Source organism: Acyrthosiphon pisum, chromosome X (genome assembly GCF_005508785.2).
Source record: "Acyrthosiphon pisum isolate AL4f chromosome X, pea_aphid_22Mar2018_4r6ur, whole genome shotgun sequence".
Classification (NCBI taxonomy): Eukaryota; Metazoa; Arthropoda; class Insecta; order Hemiptera; family Aphididae; genus Acyrthosiphon; species Acyrthosiphon pisum.
In genome coordinates, this window is record NC_042493.1 from 88,509,829 (window position 1) to 88,531,785 (window position 21,957).

General features: G+C 28.3%; 1 protein-coding gene across 1 annotated transcript in view; it reads left to right on the forward strand.

Annotated features, from left to right (window-relative positions):
* The first annotated feature begins 5,410 nt into the window (after positions 1 to 5,410).
* The window catches only part of LOC100573994 (hemicentin-1), a 306,591-nt gene continuing 290,044 nt past the window's right edge, over positions 5,411 to 21,957 (forward strand). The window contains exon 1 of the mRNA XM_029490996.1: positions 5,411 to 5,550. The gene's annotated coding sequence lies outside the window, so the exon portion shown is untranslated. The remainder of the gene's footprint in view (positions 5,551 to 21,957) is intronic.

A 21,957-nucleotide genomic window follows, 5' to 3' on the forward strand; every position in this document is an offset into this window, starting at 1 on the left:
AAAAAGTGACTTTGGAAAAAAATGCGATTAAGAACCTTTTCATTCTAGACCCACAAAATAAGCACAATATCGTCAAAAATAATATTAAAGAAATTGTAAAAATTAAAAATATTATTTAAATCACAAAATAGATTAATTCGCACCAAAGTTTATCTTAATTACATATAAGAATCAATCTAAGAATACTTTTGATAAAAACCCTAACTCATTATATACACTATTTCATCACATAGAACTTAACTAGATTTAACCATTGTTATTATTACGCTTTGCCACACAAATTGTATAAACTCATAATAAGCATCATATCATTATCTATCATATAGGTAACTTTTACTTTTATGTATCAACTCAACTCACTCATACACCAATTAGATAGGTACTTAACATTATATAATTATCTCCAAAACGTATACGATAAAACTATTTAAACCCATAACAATTCATATATAACATACATAACAATATTGTAAACTTAATACATCTCATATTATATAACAATCATTAACATTATGTAATAACTGTCAATAACATTTATATAATATTCAACTTATAATAAGCACTGTGGGGACACAGTGCAAAATCGAATTTGTGTGAAATTTGTAATACATAATATTTAGACTTAAAATAAAACATGACACAACTAATAACGACGGACCATATTATAGAATGTGGGGTGATCCAATAAACAAATGTGGGGTTGCCTGTAATGGTGCGGAGGCAGACAAGAAGGCAATGGTATGGTAATTTTCCGGAAGTGAGTGGTCTTTCCCCAGTTTGTAGATCCAGATGATGACTGTTTTTTTCCATTTGGAAGGGAAATAATTGAGTCTTAAGCAACCATTTAAGATGATTATAAGGGTTAGTAGCTTATTCTTAGGGAGGAACTTTAGAGCTGTGTTAGTTATGAGGTCTTCTCCGGGCCTTTTATTTTTGGCAGGTGCTTGATTATCAGTTGAACTGAACCGGGTGTTGTGTACAGATTGAAAGAAGCGATATGTGTAGTTCGTGAGCCATTTCTTCTACTTATAAGTTTGGGCCGGGGTTTGGTTTGAATTGTTTTCTAGGGACTTTGCTATTAGTTCAGCTTTAGATTTTGCGTCGAAAATTAGGAAGTTTGGGCCTCAGAGAGGATGAGTTTCTGGTTTTTTGTTATGTAAGCTTTTGTTTATTTTGTATAGTGATCCGTCTTTGGTGTCAAGGGAGGTAAAAAACCGGTCCCACTCGTCTTATTTATGAATTTGCAGAATTTGAATTTGACAAATTTTATTTTGGAATACAGGCTGGATTTGACCGCGGGATCTCGGTTTTGTTGTTATTCCCGACGTAGCCTGTTCTTGTCCTTTATTTCATTTAGTATTTCAGTTGAGAAAGTTTTCCTTTACCTTCCTGTTATAGATTGGTATGTACATTCTATGACTGTCAATCCTGTCAGTTGCTATGAAAGCTGTTAGCATGATCTATATCCTAGATGGAGGTAGTGCGTGGGTGGGTGTTTGTAGTATCGTTGGAGAGTAAGATAGAGAATTTTTTCCAATTTACTTGTTTACCTGGTTAAGGCGGTGAAGATGTTTTGGAGGAACTGAAAAAACTCTAGTAGTATTGGGTTGTGGTCTGAAAACAGTTGATTTAAATTTGTTTGATGAGTTAACTACGGTGTTCTGATTAAAGCTATGTCTAGAATGTCAGGGTGGTGTCCGATGTATGTTGGAAAATGAGTTGGAGTGGTAGGTGCCACTATGACGTAGTCGTTTTGAGAAATATGGTTTAAGAGGATTCGACCAGTTGGATTAGCAACGCGACTGTGCCACATAGTGTGTTTAAAGTTGAAGTCTACAGCAGCGATTGACCATTCTGCGATGTTGGTGATGGTATCTAGATCAGAGTATTCAATGGTTATTTCAGCGTCGGCTATTTTAATTTTAATAATTGTTGATTGAAGTTTGGTTTGAAGAGATATTGGGGTATGAACTATTCTTCGGTGAACTAGTACTGCCGTTCTTCCGTGTGTGAGAAAGCGTTCGCTATAATATATAGTGCTTTTCGTACCGAATAGTAAACCGTGAGTATTCGGCGTGTGCGGTTGTGTTTGTGTTCGCCTTGCTTTGGGGTTGTGTGTGCAGGTCTCCCCTACTTGTAGCTCTCGGAATTATTTGCGTGGGACAACTTGGGGCCCTGTAATAAGGGTTTGAAGTTGTCCTAGTAGTTTGTGCAGTCGTATTGCTCTGCGATTGGTGGTTCTGAAAAGGACCATTTTTGTATTGTACGCTGGTGTACTGTTACAATATAATAAATCTCTAAGGTGTATAATCATTTAATACTTCACAGATTAGATTGTATTCGGGTCGTTATCAATGTTCGTAAGAGGTCATCATATATGGTGACGGCGAATATTGAGACAGCACGGTCACAGCAGACTGGCGTCCGGAATAACAACGCGTTCGGTTTCAGAATCACGTCTTATCCTTTATTTTTATAAAATATAATTTATATACAAACGGGGGATAGCGAGGTTGAGGTAAGAGGTCCTATATGGTGACGGTGAATACAATAAATGTCTAAGGTGTATAATCATTGCAAATTAACAGTTTACAGGTGAGATTATATTCGGGTCATTATCAATGTCCGTAAGATGTATATGGTGATGTCGAATTTAATAGATTTGAAGGAAAAATAGGCTTAACTTTCACAATTATTAAGGCAGTTAAATAATAATCAGATTACACTGTGATTTACAAATAAGGTTAAGGAATGTACTATAGAAACTATATGACTATATGGGTAATATTCGAATCATATAAATATCATCAGACGAAACATAAATTAAAAGGAAATCATCTTAGCTCATTGGTATAAATTTAATCACACGGTACATACTTAGCATATATAAGTCGAAGCGATATCTATCATCGAACACCACCCCGAATAAATACAATCCAATCCAATCATCACAGCCCACATACGAGGTAAGTGATTTGACATATATTATAATAACGTAGATAATAATAAACATCATTAGGTAGGTTTAACACAGTAGTAGAAAGATCTTACGCGGATAAATGAACAATATAATAACGTAATTTTACACGATTTCCAAACGCGTAAGCACACACACACATCCACACATACCCACAATCCCTCTTACTAATACAAATAAACCTACTACAACACATTGTCGAGCACCAACGTCGTAGTGGGGGTTATTGAACCGTCATTTCTCCAAAGGACACAGGCAACCGGTCACACCAGACGCGTCCCTTTGCCCATTAAAGCAGGTCATCAGACTCAATCCCGCGTATTTGTTGTAAGTACACTACGTATCATCGTATTATACCGTATTTAATATAAAACAAACATATCTCACTAAAAACTATTACCTTCCCCCACCGCGTTCTCCTTACTACACAAACTTCTATTTTTCAGATGAAGACCTCTATTTTTACTATAAATTATTTAGTTGATCATTTGTATGTTTGAAGTACCTTATTCAAAATTCGTACGAGTAGTCTGTCAATTATTAAAAAGTTTATACTAAGTCTAATAGTCCTTAAAAATGGTTTTACAAAAATAAACAATACCTACATGTAAGTAATATTAGATATAGTATTTTTTATAACATGGACCATTTTTAGAAATTATTAATATCCATTTAATTTAAAAATTAAACACTACAATTTTCAAAACTCTATACTTTCCAAACCCATTGCCATTTCATTATTATCCTTATACCTTATTCACCTTTACCTATACTACGTAAAATATGACTAATTATACGTATAATATGACGTAACATATTCGGGCAAATTTTGATTCTGATACGTCAAAATTTCCAAAAAAATTATCCACTAATTAATTTACCGTAAAAATAAAAATTTATATCCCCATAGGACACTACTCTTAATGAACCTAATTAAAAAAATTCAATAATTTGAAAATATGGTGTTTAAGTATATTTAAAAATACCAAAAATCAGATTTTGGAATAACAGCGTTATTGAAAAAGAAAAAAGCGGATGTGCCTGCTCGGTTAATCACCCCGTATGTTATAATTGTATATGTATAAATAAAATAAATTTAGACACATTTTAAACATAATATGTATACCACAGTGATATTGTCAGTGGCGTATGCCGGGATAGGGTTCTAGGGTTCTGACCAGGGACTGAAACTTCACCAAAACCCTTATTTAAATTAATTTAATAACCGGGACCTTACCGGAACCGTTACTTTTACGTGACAAATTTTTTTACACAAATACTGAATAGGAACCGAATAGGAACCAAAACCGTAAAAATCATCAAGGTTCCAGTCCCTCATTCTGACCCCCATGAAATTTCTTCATTTAATAAAAAAATCATATTTACCACCATTTCAATCCACAGAGTTGATCAATTGTTGGTCATTTTTATTAGATATAATATTAATTTTAAATATGACAAAGACGTCGATAACCATAGTTTCAGTTTATTGGCTGATTTAGATCATTGCTAAACGTCTGTCATAATAATTGTCGTATGATATCATCATGTATCATCATCCATCGATTATTACCACGTTTGTTACAACCCGAAGAGGCTCTATAGATGCCTATAGGTGTCCGGGTTGAACACCCGAGTATTCTTAATGTAGACTAAATTTGAGACTGACTATAATTTGTTAAAAACTATTATATTAAAACTGTTAAGAATAAAAATAATTTAAATTATTCACTCTGATAAAACCCTGACGGAACTAAAACCCTGCAGCGTACGCTACTGGATATTGTTATGACTTCTTGTACCGCACACGCGCTAAACCGTGAGTATAGGTACCATCATTAGGTACTGTTATAAACGCAAAATATGTAGAGACACGTTTGGCAGACACATTTTCCGAAAAATAACAAACACGCATTGCCGGGTGGAAAAAATCAGCAACGATAATATATTATTATGTAATATACACCATTACTGTTTTAGTTTTTCGTCGTAACTAACACGGTGATGGCACTCCGAGCACTCGACGTAAATCGGAAGTATATAATATCGGAAGCACATATATATAACATATATATATATATATTATAGAGGCCGTGTTGTGCCCGCTTACTGTATATAGGTACGTGTAAAACGGCTATACCATAACGGCGTTTAATCGACATTATAATAATAGTAATAATAATAAATTATATAATATAAAACACTACAATTTCGCGCCGCCTCAGCTCCGTCGTCGTCGTCGTACTGCTAAAAACGTACGCCGCCGTTAGCTCCGGGGGGGGAGGGGGGTGGATGGCGAAACGCGCGTACCTACCCTTATACGTCATATATTATTGTACGGCCGCGGCACATATACCACCCGCCGCCGTATGGCGCTGCCGATTCAAACTTTAAACGGCCGTGCCGCCCGACGAAAGCAGTGTCAGCCGAACACGACGGGCGGCCAGACGTAGCCGACCGGAAGTGTAGCACGCCGCCGCCGCCCGCGCCGCCACAATATCCTTCGCAGGTCCCGCGAGCAGCACGTGCCGCAGAGTCAGCGCGTGTCTCCGTCCAGCCCGTCTCTTCCGCAAGTGAGTACCTATATAATATACGTTTTATGTTATTATCATTATTATTTATTATTATTTTTTTATTATGCATTTTTTTTTTTTTCATTATTATTGTTATTATCGTTAATGGGTAATAATACACAGTAATATTATTATAATACGCGAATACAACACGCGCAAGAACAATTATGTCGATAGTATTATAACGATAATAATAATGATGATAGGTAGGTAACAGTAATCCCGATTACAAATAATAATATTTATGATAATTATATTCGATTATGATGTTGATTGGCCAACTCAAACCCGTTTTGTGGGTAGAAAATAGTAACAACTACCCGCGTACCTTCAATATAATATTGCCCGTTCAAAATGACCGTTAAAAAAAAAAAAATCCTTTGGACATAAAATATAGACGACATGAAAAATAATATAATATTAGAACATATTTAATTCTGTATACAAAATAAAATTATATTAAATTATATACTACAAAATTATGTCACGTAAAAAAATAATTCCAATACTTATCGCATATTTTGTCCGTAATGAAATTGTACCTATAAAGCAGCAAAAAAATATATCAATTTGTACGTTTAATAATAACTAAGGATAACTGTATCAAGACTTCTGAGAGGAAATGTTAGTTTTTTTTAAATACTTAGTATTGCTAATATTTTAAGACTCTAATTTAGTCGTGTATGAGTATTGTTTTAGACTCTGATCAAAGCGAGTATTGGTTACAAATTTAAATGGTTTTACTATGATGTGTATTGTGCCTAGAGTATTATTATATCATTCTAATCGGAGCAATGAATATATTTTCCCAGCAACAATATATTTTTTTATTTATTTTTTTTTCCTGTCATAATTTCTTTTCAGAGTGACAAAACATTCTTCACTTTTGATCTTTGATGATAGTTTTTGGTAGAAAATTGGATTTAGTTATTCATAAGTTGTCCATAAAGTAATTCAAAAATATTAAAAGTAAACAGAAATTTTTTTTTAAAATCATTTTAAGTTTAAATGTGATCAAAATCACAAAATTGGAAAAAAATGTAATAATTTGTTATAAATTCATAACATTTTAAATTTAAATACCTTCTACTGAAAAATTAAAAACAAAATATTTCATGATTTTTTTTTCATGGAATCAAAAAAAATATAAAATTATAAAACATATTAAATGGTATATATTATAGGTACAATACATTTTATTATTTCTTCGTGAACAGTTTTTGTTGTTTTGTAGTATGTCATTCAAAAATATTATTCATAGAAACTTGAAACATTTCACCATTTCTAGATTTATCCTTTTCTATACATCATTTTGCCTAATATTTATTAAGCTGTTTATTGAACAAACTATTTTATGGTAGGTGCGTCAGAATTTCAAACTCACAAGTTACCTAATAACAATGATACAATATGGTACTATATTCTAATAATTAACAATATTTACGCAATATTTTCGGAACAAACTAGTTTTTAACGTTACCGCTCAGAATCGTTTTTCGTATGCGATTATTTATCATTGAACTTCATACATCCATACGTGTCCTATTCAATATCGAGATACAATCTAAATCTACTAGACAGCAGAGTGATTGGACTTATCCAGTCAATAGTATACTTTTCTGTGCATGTCATTATATTATTTTAAAGTAGGAAAATATATCAGTAAAAAATATTCAATCGTTGTTTTTGCAGAGGATGGTTTCTGGTTTCTTGTATAATAGTACCTACATCGTATATTCTAATATTATTTTATTAATTTTACCAAAACAAACATTGAGATGTCTTAGGATTCACATTATTCGGGTTTCAATTAGTTTTGTTTCTAATACTGTGTCACATATTATATATCTTGTCGTGTCGCCTCTTGACTCACGTATATTATAGTATACGTAGTTACTGGATATGATCTCCTAGCCTTACCTGTCATAACCTCACCATATTATTTCCTTCGCTGAGAGTATAATTGTATACTATTATGTCTGCCGTGATTTGTGGGTATACTTATTACATTTCAAGAGCCGTCGTGATCGTAACCGTTGATGTTTGAATATTTTAAATTAATTCTGGTTTTAGTGCATGATGGAAATAAGAAATTGTGCACATTAGTATTGATTTTTTTTCTAAGATGAACTTTAAACATGCAATATAAAAAATAAGTATACAAGCAAACAATTAACCTTTTCAATCTAAAGAAAAGAGAAAAACTGTTTAATATTACAATTTAATGTGGTAATGTTGTTCATAATTTCGTTATTTTTACGCTGGCACACTACAATAGGTATAACTTATTATAACATCGTTTTAAACTTGATCTTAGAGATTGGATGGTAATTTCCGTTTAAACTACCTAGCACATAGGAGCGACTATGATAGAGTAGGGGGTGCCTATATTGTATCGACTAGGTTTTTTTTCTTTTATTATTTGACATTTCTACAAAGCAATTGAAATACGACACTTGATCAACATACAGTTTTTTCACGATATCTATGAGTATCAGAACGACGTTACATATAATATTGGTTTAAATGGTTAATACACACGACGTGAGAATAATAAACTATGAAGGTGATTGAGATCATTACCTCAAGACACGTCACATCGGTACCAAATGTAATAGTAATATAAAATATTTCACCGGTAGTTCATTTAAAAACACTCAATCGACACAACGATGCAGTATAAAAAAAATTCTACAATTAATAAAATATATTATAAAGTTAAGTGTTCTATTGACGTTTGTGTGTCAGAGACGTGGCCAGTGTCCAGAGGGTAAGTGGTCAAAGGGGAAAACAAAAAGGATCTTTAATTGAAACACTCGTCGTCGTCCAATCGGGATTAGTACAAGTGTACGGCATCGTGCGAAACGGAAGTTGTGTGCGTATTCAAAGTTGGGGGAATAAACAGAACGATCGGTCTGCTAACGGTGTTGGTCGGGATTGTCGCATACAACATTACGCCTAGCACGACCTATTTGGTTGGGGTAAGTCGGATGACGACTGTGTACAGTGTGGTCGATATAGCGTGTGCGTAATGATACTGAGCGGTCCTGATAGTGAGCGCTTCAAAAAACAATACAACCGAACGATTAATATTTTTTTGAGTAATATAACTACTAATATCAAAGTTTTAATATCTAATTTAATTCATTTAACTTATTTTTATTTTATTTTAGAAAATATTCGATCATTTTGAAATAGGCAGATACAATTAAATGCACCAAACCAAAGTATTATATTATATAATGATATACATTAATCATAAACATGTGTTTATAAATCAAAATATTGGTGTAAAAATAATACTATCGGTACACAATATTTATGTTTTTTTTTTTTTTAAATTATGAATAATGATGTACCTGATATCATTGATTAATAAAGTGAATAGATAATAATATTATATTTATATTAAAAATTAATATCGTATTCAGATTTAGTGCTTAATATTAATTAGTATTTTGTATTTATTTAATGCTTACTTAAGCGTATACACATTTTATTTAACTATTTATTAAAATAATAATTGTTGTAATCTATGTTGTTTGATATAATAATTAAATTGTACATTTATCGATAAAAAAATATTTAAATTGAATATAGATTTAAAATATTTCACGATAATAGATTAATCACGGTTTATTATAAATTGTATTATATTGTTAGGCGATTAATATTATAAAATTATATATACAGTTTCTAAATATAAATATATTATAAAATATAATATCCATTATAGTGGCCTACTCAATGACGAGGTATCCACAAAATCTTCTATAATATAGAAATACTTCCCCAGCTCTTCATATTTTAATAATCTTAATGTGTATGGTAAATATTTGTAATATTTATATTATTGCAATAAATTATATATTTTATACAATATAAAAAGGCAATAATAAATGTTTAACAAACAGTTCAAAATGTACAATAATTATGGATTCTTATTGAAAAACTTTCTTATAACCTTATATTTTTATATATCTAAAGATTTAGGAGATTCCAATTCACAAAATATTAATATAAACTTGATAGAAGTTTTACCAAATACATTTTCACCTTGAGTTGTATTCAAAGGCAATGGTTTGAAAAATGTTATACTAAAAAAAAGAAACGAAAGAAATCCTACATCTGGTGTCTGGAAAGTAATAATCAATCAGTCGATGTAGGTATCTAACAAAACCGGTGAAAAATGTTAATCTAAAAAATCACTTGATACAAATTGAATTGGTTAGCAGTATTATTAAAAATAATAGGTATCTAAAACGACGAATAACGATTTAATTACGTATTATATATTTAACATAATTATTATACTTGGTTTATGTAAAATAATAAATATAGATACAGAAATGCGGAATAATACAATTTAATTTAGTATTTTACCAATAGGTATTATTGTTTAAAACTTAAAGTTGTTGTCGAAACTTCAAATAGTAACTACGTTTAGAATGTTAAATTCAGGCAGGTGAAAATAATAATAATAATATGCAAATGGCTCAGTATAATACCAATTAATAATATAATTTATATCATAGAATTTTACTTTCAAATTTTTAAGACACATGTGATACACTTAGACAGTAATATTATATACAAATACCTACAGATTAATATTGCCATTTTTATAAATTTTATAATAATAAATAATATTATTGTATACTATTATAGGTAAATATAATACTGAATTAAATACTAAATTGAATAACATTTATAGCAAGTATGCAAAAATAAAAATTACTTAAACATTATAAATTAATGACGAAAATGACTGACTGATTGCCTATCTATATTATAATATTATATTAACGATGACGAAATAATTAAAATAAAAATAATAAAATAATATATTACGATATTTAAATATACCTTAGAGGTTTAATAAGTTTGAATCTCAAAAACATTTTAATAATGCAGACTTATTATATTTACCATCTATATAATTTAGATCTTGAACCAATGAACATTTTTTTGCTTGTCGTTGGAAAATAATAACAGTTGTTCCCCAATATTGTGCACAGATTGAACAAAATAATCCATATAATTCCACAACTTGGAACTTTTATTTTGTTACTGTTGGTGTCTGTTCTTGGAAATATTTACAAAGCATTTCAGGTACCTAACGAATAACAATACATTTCGTTCTATCAAAATATTTTATTAAATTATCTTGGATTATATTCTACAACGTAAAATCTTTGTAAACTTATACGATTTAATCAAATAATATGTGATAATATAAAACTAATGCACATCACATATTAAACAGTTCTTGAGTGGAGGAAAAAATTACACATAAATCCCATTTTGTACGATAAAAGGTAAAACTAATTTTTTAAATCGTAGAATTGAGATTGCAGAACAAGTTACGGCCTAAATATGTTAAAGAAAAACTTTTTTCGTAATTTTTATAATCTCTAACATTAATCCTAAATTCTAACATCACTTAGAAGTAAAATTTTTATAATGTGGATTATGTATTTATTTCAGTATTTTATGAACAATGATTTGGTTTTTAGTGAATGTACTACTTTGGTATTTTATAAAAAATATCATACATTAAAGAATAATACTAAACTAATTATACTGTACAATAAAAACTATTATAATATTTTAGATTCTGAGTGGAGAAACGAATGTATTGATTTACAATGATGATATTTTTCCTAGACTTTGTATGGAAAAAATATTCTTTGATGTTCAACTTTCAGAGTGAATACTGATAACAAATAAGATCTAGTTAGTCATTTTGAAAGGTCAAAATAGAACGGTATTATTTTTTATTAGAGTCTGAAGTTCAGATTCTAATGAAATAATACATTCACGCATAAAATATCATCGCAAGGTTTTATCATCATGTTGTTTTTCAAAAATGAATAAAATATATTTTATTTCATATTAAGGAGATTCGATACCGTGATTTTCTGTTTTCGTCTAACACACGCGTGACATAGTATTTTAGACGTGTTTTTTACCAAACATACCTATTGATCTAATGAAGCGATAAGAATTCTGAAAACAGATTTGAATTTGTCATCAAGTCTACTCAAAATTGACTTTCCTACATTTTTGATATCATCTCCCAAATTCCAGAAAAAGCCATATAAAAAAAAAATATTTGAACATTTTTGTTTTTCAATTTTTGGAGAAGTTAAAATCAAAAAATCAAAAATGTGGGAAAGTCGATTTCGAGTAGACTTGATGACGAATTAAAATCTGTTTTCAGAACTCTTATCGCTTCATTAGATCAAATGATATGTTTGGCAAAAAACACGTCCAAAATACTGTCACGCTTGTGTTAGACGAAAACAGAAAATCAAGGTATCGAATCCCCTTAAGCTATTTATAAGTAATTGAAAATTTTCAATTTTATAAGTAAGGCTCAAAAGTTAAATACAAGGTCCTACGTAAGTAGGAAGTTCTTACTACCAAAAAATATAAAAATACCTATAAATTACGATTTTATTTATTTTGTTGCAATACAAAAATATTTATCGCAGCAATTTACTATGCATAATATTTAAATGACTATAATAATAAACAATAATATATTAATATTATGATAACATGGACTAACAGATCGTTTTCATACCTACCTACCTATGCAATGATTTATCATTAAATTCAAATTGAACAGATCAATTACAGTGACTAAAATATGACAAATTCATGAAATATATATAACTCTTATTATATAACTGAGTGGTTAGCGGTTACCTACTTTTTCCCTATATCATTGATTTCAAATATTTCAAATTATTACATTTAATGAAATGATGAATTTGTTTCATGTATTATGTAGGTATGTATAAACATATTGTTAATATATAAATGCTGAAATGCGTTGAATATGGAAAAGCAATACAAATGTTGATTATCGTACCCACACAACGATAAACGAAAGAGATGACCAACAGTATATGTACCTTACAAGATCTACTGGTTAATGGATCTTTACCTCCTCTGGTATAGGTTGATAACGTTAAGGAAAATTGTGTGTCGCAAGACATTATAATATTACAATAGCTTATGAAATCAATATTTATGACTATAATGTCCACCAGACTCCATCGGTTGCTTCATAAATTCATTGTAAAATATGCTCTTGAGAAACATAAAATGCTAAATATAGATTAGTTGATGCACAGCAAAGGGTAGATGAGAAGACATTTTTTTTAAAAATGTATGCATGCAAAAACATTAGATTCAACAAATTTAATTTTCATGTTTTATGTGAACAAGGAAAGGTCTAAAAAAGATTAGGGTAAACCGAAAATTTTAAATCTGAACGACTTGTAGAATGTGTTTATAGATTTTAGATTAATTTTTATCACTTTTAAATATAACGTTCTTCCGATATCTGAAACAGTAATAGTTGTTGTTGTAACAATAGATAATTACATCGCATGAACGCAATATTATTAAATTAGGAAACACTGATACAAATTCACTTTATGGCATTTCTGAACTTCGCTGCCCCAGGGATTGTGCAAATAAACAGTTACAGTACACTGCTTTCTATGTCTAATGGTTAATCCGGCACTGGTGATAATGTCCAATATAGGAACTAACAATATAGAGATATTTTTCAAGTGTTTTTTGATCAAATTAGTTAGTTCCGCCAAATTTAAGCAATAAAATAATATATTATTTCCTAACTGACCGTTAAGTTATTTATAATATCATATATCATAACTTTGTTTGTTAACGGTGTGTCATGACGTAATCCATAATGTCGATGGCCGATGGTGCCCATTAAGTACCTAATTTAAAATTAATAAAATATAAAAATAAAACTCGTTCAAAACATATGCCCTATTTTGGGAAAATCATAAAAAATTTTCTTATTGTTATCTAAGATTTGATAATTTAATATAAGATTCATCATAAGTTTGGTGCTATCACCTAGAAATGTAAAATTTTAATTTGTACAATTTTTATTTTTTATGCATATTTTAAGTTCACATTTTTATAAAATTGAATTTTAAAACAAATATCACAATTTCATCAGTTTTGTTATAGTTCAAAAAACATTATGCCGTAATATTATTAACTACTAAATACAATGAAATACTAAACTTATTATGAGATGGTTTTCAAAATAAATTCAACACACCGCATTATTGATAAAAAAAGTAAATTACTAGTAGGAATATAAATTTATAATAAAATACCATCATAAATACAGACTGACAGACCATCTCTGCTCAAAATCATTTTCTGTATGCAATAATTTATCACTGAATATAAATTTCACATAGTACTACTACTCATTGGTCAGGTTCATTCGTAACTACTAATAATAAGAGCAACTTTTCCGATGTGTTTTTGTTTATTTTAATTATATATATTGATAAGCAAATATATATATATATTATATTATTTGTTTATACGTTCTATTAGTAAAATTAAAAAATTATTTATTGTAATTCGCATACAATATTTCTGTGGAAAATATCAAAAACAGTTTTATCATTTTAGTTTTCAACGAAATTTAAATGTTTAAATCAGCTTAAATATTTATTTGATGAGACAGTGATTTATTTTATTGTCTGAATAACCTGTAATCAATATAAATTCCCCCATTTGTAATCATCGCTTATTTTATCAATTAGTTACCTATATCATTTCTATATTCGTGTCAAGTTCGCCTTATTCATTTGCCACCCTATCATAGTTTGCTTTTTATGTTTGACAATTACTATTCAACACATTTATCCTGAATATAAACTAATACTATTTGGAAGTTGTATTGGTCGAATATTGTCTATACAATAAATACTGTAACAAAAGTTGTATATATTATTATTATTGTCAATATTGACAACATAAAATTAAAATAACTACAAGAAAGTTAATGGACAAAAATTATTTTAGTAAAATATACTGTATATAATATATTGTTCACGATTAACAAGTAATATTATTATAAAAAAAGCTTTGTTAAATTGCATACTAAAAAAAAAATATGCAATTCAGCTGCTTGACTGCATGAGTGAGGGTTGGCGTGGAAGCGCTGCGAGCCTTACGATGAGTGATTTTACATTTTAAAACAATCATTACAGCCGGAAAAAAATTTTAAATAAATTTCATGCCTTGCAATATTATAAATTCTTAAATAGTTTTTGTATTTCAAAATAAGTAATTAATCGTTTTCAAGCAATCTTAACTTCATAATATTTTGTGTACATAACGTAGGTATAATATATAATATATTACATAAGTATGCATCCTTTTTTTTTTTTTTATATTCAAAACAATTATTATTCTAGTGCTTGGGACATTAAGCCCAAAAAAACCTTAAAATATGCATGCATTTATGCCTTAAAGAATATCACTAAATATGCTATTAAAATATAATGCACTTAAAAAAAAAATCATAGTATTGGAAAAAACCTTTTTATTGTAATATATAGATAGTATTTGTAAAATTATAAATTGAAATGTATAGTAAAAAAAAAAACATGTGTATTAATAAATATTTAATTTTTTTTTCCCGATTTGTTTTCTTAATACATACTCGTGTGGTGTAGGTACCGATAAGTACCAATGCGAGTGAGGAAAACAAACACTAATTTTAAAATATTTATTTTATATAAATAATACCAACATACTATGATATCTCCGATTCAGGAAATCTATTGGAAATTAAGTTATTTTTTTCTTATAACATCATAAAACTTACAGCTTTGTACAAAAAAAAAAATGGTCTAATATGCAAAATATATAACTAACTATAAATTTTAAATATAAACTCGTATTGCTATGAAACAAATTTCCATATTACTTAACTATATTTTTAATGATTATTAAAAAAACATGCAAATTCTATGAGTCCCTAGCCCTATTTCAAAAATATACTACTTTTCAAATTTTAAACTATAATAATTTATTCTGATAATGGTAATAATAGAAATATAATGTTGTTTTAACATAATATTTTGTTTATGCAATCTGTAAAATCCGTTTAACAAAATGAATCTCTGAATGGCAACAATTTAAGGAAATTTCTAATTTTATCCAATGGCAGACGTACGGAAAAAATAAAATCAAACTATTTCAACAAGCAAAAACTACTTAACAGGAAATACTTTGACGCTTTGCGAAGTAGTCAGATTTTGATAATTATTTTTATTTGAAAAAATGAAGACTTTATTTATGTTGTACCTATATTAGACTTTTTAATTTATTTTAAATAGCACCAGAATAATATATTTAAGAATAATGTGTGATTATTAATACGGTTATTACAACCCATGTAAATAGAGTTTAGAAAATCGGAGTCCAATGTAACCCGTGTAAAGTTTTCATTTTTAAAATAAAAATTATTAAAATCTGACTATTTCGCAAAGTGTGAGAGCTTATCCTGTGGGACATAATGTTTGTGCTAAAAAGGTACCGGAGTCGCCGCCTTTAATATTTTTAGATAAAATTGAATACAATAATGACAAGTAGGTACATATTTAAGAGGCCATCTAAAGTAGGTAGTTCGTTGTGAAATAGATATAGGTATAAAGAGTTTAAATAATCTTGTACCTTCCAGTTATTAAATATTTCAAGAATTAGAATACCTAGAATAATTAGAATTAGAATTAGAATAGAAATTTATTAGAATTAAAATTAGGTAGAAAATTATATATTTTATTAAAACTTAGAAACAATTTAACATTTTTTAAGCTAATACATTTTACCTGAAATGAATCTTCAATGTTTTTTAATAATTTCTATGACAGAATATATACAATTATTACGTTGTATATACATTGTAAATTAGTCAAACTCGTTTGATTAGGTACTAAAATGTATTATAATAATATTTTTATGAATACTGGTAATTATAAATAAGAAATTCAAATATTTTATTCCAATAATCAAGTACCAATTTACTGTTATTTCAGAATTGTATTTTTTTTTTTTTTTTTAATGAATCGGAAAAATACATTTTAAATATTCTTTCAATAAATAAATAAAATTAAGCTCTGTTTTATTTTAAAAGAGATAACTAAATTGTTCTAAGCTAGTACATTGGGGGAAAAAAAAAAACTATAAGCAAAATAAAAGAAATATTTTCACAAGATTATTTAATAAAAACCTATACATACTAATTTGCTTATAGAGTATACAAACAGAAACATTGAAAGTTTCCATCGATTTTTTTACACTGCTTTTAAGTTTTTATTCAAAAAGTTATTTCGCCGTAATAATAATTTATTTATATTAATACAATAATAAGTAATGGATACATTTCTTAATGGTGAATTACCACAAATAATTACTATTAACAGAAACTAGTGAATTAAAATATAATTTATAATAATTAGTAGTAGGAAATATAATTATGGTGGTGAATAGTATTTTAAATCGTAATATAATGCCTAGACGCACTATTTAATTATATGGATCTGGTACACAATGCAATATTTATTGAAGTAACTGTCAATAAGTTTGGAGAACAATTCACATATTAATATACTTGATAAAGTAAGTAAGTAAGATTAACTTGATTGAGAAAAAGTATAATATAAAATCGTATTTTGATGAGTCATTTAGGGCAATTAAAGAACCATAAAAAAGTAAACATCAAAACTCTAAATGAATTTGTTTTAAAAATATGCTTACTGCTTAGTAATAATTTTCAATATTTTTTAACCATAAGTTTAAAAATGAATAATTGGAGTTTACAAAATAATTGATGTGTTGCCACTGACTACATTAAAGTTTGTTATTTTCAGTTGGTCATAAAAATGTTTTTTATTCATTCGGTATATTTATAAATTTACTTTAATCACGTAACTCAATAAAAAGAGCTAGTGAGTCTCAACTACAGATTGTTTCTATGTATTTATGTCTGGTTTCTGAAGTTAATCAAGTTAAAAGGTGGTTATTTGAGGATAGTGCAACGCACAATTAAAATATTGTACTTTAAATATATTTGTTGATATTGTTGCTTAAAGGTTGAACTTAAGTTATACCAATGAGTGTATAACTCATATTACCGTGAAACATTCACCATAATATACTTTCTCATTGGATAGTTTTTAATAATTAATTTTTAAATAGTTATTCAACATTTCCAATAATAACTAGTCATCCTCATCCAGATAATGAAAATATGCATAGATTTACATTTATACCCGCAATCGAAAAATAAACAATACCTATTATTACACGTGAACCATTTCTATATTAAATTAATATTATTTTTATTATGATTTTAATTGCGCTTTAAGTACTGCGTGGACATTAACTATGCATTACATACTTTATTGGTGTACAAAAAAAATAACTATACATGCTATATAAATAAATTACATTTTTATTTATTTATTTAATACTCCTTTATTTTAAATAAGATAGTTTCGTGGCTGAGTGTACGTAACGGCTGACATTGCTAGTTCCCGGATGGGTTAGCATCCGGACCACCCGGAATTTTTAGCAACCAATCCTTGCCACACATACAAAAACGTCTTTTCAACCGTTCCTCCCCTTACTAATAATCTACAAATAAAGCTAACGGCCTAAGTTAATGGGTTCAAGCTCAATAAAAAAAAAAGATAGTTTCGATGGTTAACTATAAAATAAAATGTAAAGTTACAAAACTGCGTTTGGAAAAATAATTCTAGAAAATAATTAATTTATACTAATATAATTATAATCGATATTATTTTAGATTCTGAGTGGAGCAATTAAAAGTATTGCTTTAGAGAGTGTGTTGTCGTTCTTCGATTTTTTATGCAGTAGAATTGCTAAACTTTAACTTTGAGGGTGATTTCTGAGAGCAAATTGGATTTTTGGACTTTAGAGACATAAATTTAAAAAATAAACTGTACTTTTCAAAATATCCGGAAAAATAAAAAGTAGGTAACTACTCGTTGTATAAATAGGCAAAAGCTAAAAATGAATTTTAATATTCTGAAAAAGTAATTGTATACATTGAAATTGAATGACGCGCGTAAAATAATCATAAATAGAAGTAGTTACCTATCCAGCGTTTTGATCAAGCTAACCTTTTTTTATCGAAATTTCGAGATTTATTATAATATAATGTCTTATAAATAGTTCAAAAAGGGTTAAACTATTTTGTAAATTTAACAAGTATAGAGAACACTAATATAAAAATCGGGCAAGTTGGGAAGGTAAGCTGTGCTGTATACGGTACATTATAGGTGTACAGTAAGCGGTGTCTAGAAGGGTCGCAGTAACGGATGGGTTAAACTTGAATTCAATGATATAAAATCATATTGTATACGGAAAACGATTCTAAAGGACGACGGCATTTCAGCCTATAATACCTATAACTTGGTTTATTTAATAATATTTTTATTATTTAAGTAATTTATTTTACTATTAGACATTAGTATTATTCGAGTTTGAGTATGAAATAGGTATTTCACAAAAACGTGAAACATTGAATTTTTTTTTATACAAATATTAATGATGGTTATTTTATTATTTATCAATTATAATATAGTACAAAGTAACTCGGGCCATTGGGTGGTTTTTAACTGTGGGGTAGGGTACTGTAGCTTTTTTTTTTAAACACGTGTGTTTTAGTTTGGCAGAACTTTGAAGTGGGCACCCGTAGGTATCTGCCATGCCCGGGTGGGTACCGTGACTACCCGAAGGGAAGTGCCGCACGTGGTTGAGGTTCAAACCGGCGACGGTGCGCGCCGCAACCGATGCCTTAGTCCGCTTGACCACTCCGTCCCCCCAAAAAATAACTTACTTATATATCTACTATATAAAGACGAAAAGAATACAAGGAATTTACATCATAATATTATTTTGTATTAATTCATATATTATAATAATATATTGTTCATTTCTACAGGTAGGTATAAGATATTTTTTTATATTTTATTATTGTATATTAATCATTCAAATACTAAATAAAAATAAGAAGTAGGTACGTAGCGAAAAAACCATCATATTACACTGTAAGACGACGTCAACACGCAGGTATAGGTATAGACCAACAGCTAGGTATTAGAGAGAAAAACATAAGTGAACAGAAGGTTAGGTATACCATACAATTATGAAGGTAATCTAAGTCAATTATATGTAAATATAAAACATATTTAAAAACAACTAAATTGATTAAAATATTGAAATATTTCACAGTTTTAAATCTCATGAAATTTTCAAACATTACGTATATCTAGGTCGAGGCATTTTTTCTGCCCTAAAAGGCATACACAACAAATAAAAAAAATAAAATAAATACATTCGTCGCTCCGCTCAGCATCTAAAATTTGGTGAAAGTACCAAATATCTACGTTTATTTGTTTTTGGGTTACTAGGAATTTTCAATGTTTACCCCTCAAGTATCAACTAGACCCAATTGTCTACCAGAAACCGCCATTCAAATTGAATATCTAAGCAATTTTTCTTCAACATATCGTGTACCTATGTGCGCAGACAAAAAAAAAACACATCATTGTAAAAATTAATACATTCATCGCTCCGCTTGGAATTCGTAGTGAATTAATTATATTTCACATGCCATGTATCATTATTAACTATCGATTTTTTTAGCTAAACATTAATTTTTTAAAATTATTTTGACCAACTTCAGACTATTCACACTATTCTATAATGAAAACAATATGTCTTGACTTCTGAGTTTTAAGAAATAATATTAAAATTATTATTATTTGCAGTGGTTTCTTTAGTTAAACATACCATACTATTCATCTTATAAAAATATAAATTACAAATAGCCAATAGGCATGTAGTTATACAAATACATTTTTAAATGTTCTTAGAAATAGAGGCTATGATATCCTCTCAGAATCGTTTTTCGTTATCAAAGATTTATAATTAAATTCAAATTGAAGACATCCATCACAGTGACTTAGATACTGTAACAAGATACAATCGATTCTTACAAATTACTTTACAGCAGAGCGACTTACTCGGTTTATTTTATATAATTTTTGTAGGTAAGTACCTATGTACCTATTACTTTTTTCATCAACTTGATGCCTGTAACTTTGCATCATCATTAAACACTTTTTGTGACCATATTATTTGTTTGCTTGAGTTTTAATGATAATCTGTAAAGCGTCGAAGCTTTATTGTTTGTCATATAAAATAAACTGTCCAGAGTATCTTAAACATTTTCACTTGCTTTTATTTTAATTTTTTCAAAACTTTCGAGTACCTACCTACCTACTCCACAAGTCGTATACAATTGGTTTTATCTTAAATTGGGATTCTTGCTTTTTTCCAATAAATTAAGAATTTGTCGATTAATATAAACTTATATTTTCGTTTGAATTTAGTTTATGATATCGTAAATCATAACTCACAAGATAAAAGCAATAATGATAAAGGCTGTCTCTATGAAAACGTAATTTACAACCAGTGATTTGGTATTTCATTGCTCCAACTAGATTCACTTCTACCCCTAGAAAAGTTCCCATTTAAATATAATCTAAAACTGAACAATTATAAAAGTTTTTACCGATCCGTACAATATAAGTACTAATGCTACCATTACAGCAATGTAGGAACATCTATATACATATAATATTATTACTATATCAGTATGTTATATATTAACGATAAAAATAATAAATAATATAAAACCCACTTACTTGAAATATAAACGTAAATAATCAGATGATTGGATGTTATAAGTTCTTAAACGAATTATTTTATGAAAATTCCAAAGTACATACCATTATCATGAATTTAATTTAAAATAATATTAGTTGTTCACATATTATATTACAGGTTACTCGAGGTAAGTATAGGTACCAACAACAAGATGTGAAATTTGTTTTTTCTGATTGTTGACAAGGTAAATTTACTTTAATATCACATTAATGCAACTGCAAAACTAAAATAATTGATCCAATAATGGTGATTGTACTTGTTAGATAACTTTGTATTTAACAAATTACAGTTTAAACAATTTTTATAAAAGACACTATTCATTGTATATTTGTATTACTAATTATTCGTCAAATATAATATTGAGACAATTGTAATTGAATACATTTTTCAAAATAAATGAATAATTAAGTACTTATTTTATTGATTTTATCGGAAAACCATAAATTTAGGAGTAGGTAATAAGCATTATACATAGATACTGAGTGTAACAAAAAGAACTACAAACCTAATTATAACAAACTGGTATGGAGTAACTAATAACATATTATATTCTGATAATATTTTTAAATTCAAACATTATATATTATCATTAATGTAAATAATATATTAAAAAAAAAATAATGTTAATAAGAACAAAAGTTATTATATTTAGTTATTACATTTATCAGCTATTTCCGTTACAACCTATATAGTATAATAATATGAAGTACGTACATAATAAATTATGATACTCAGTATTTATAAAAGAAAGATAAAAGAAAAATTACAGCAAAAAAAAATTAAATTTGT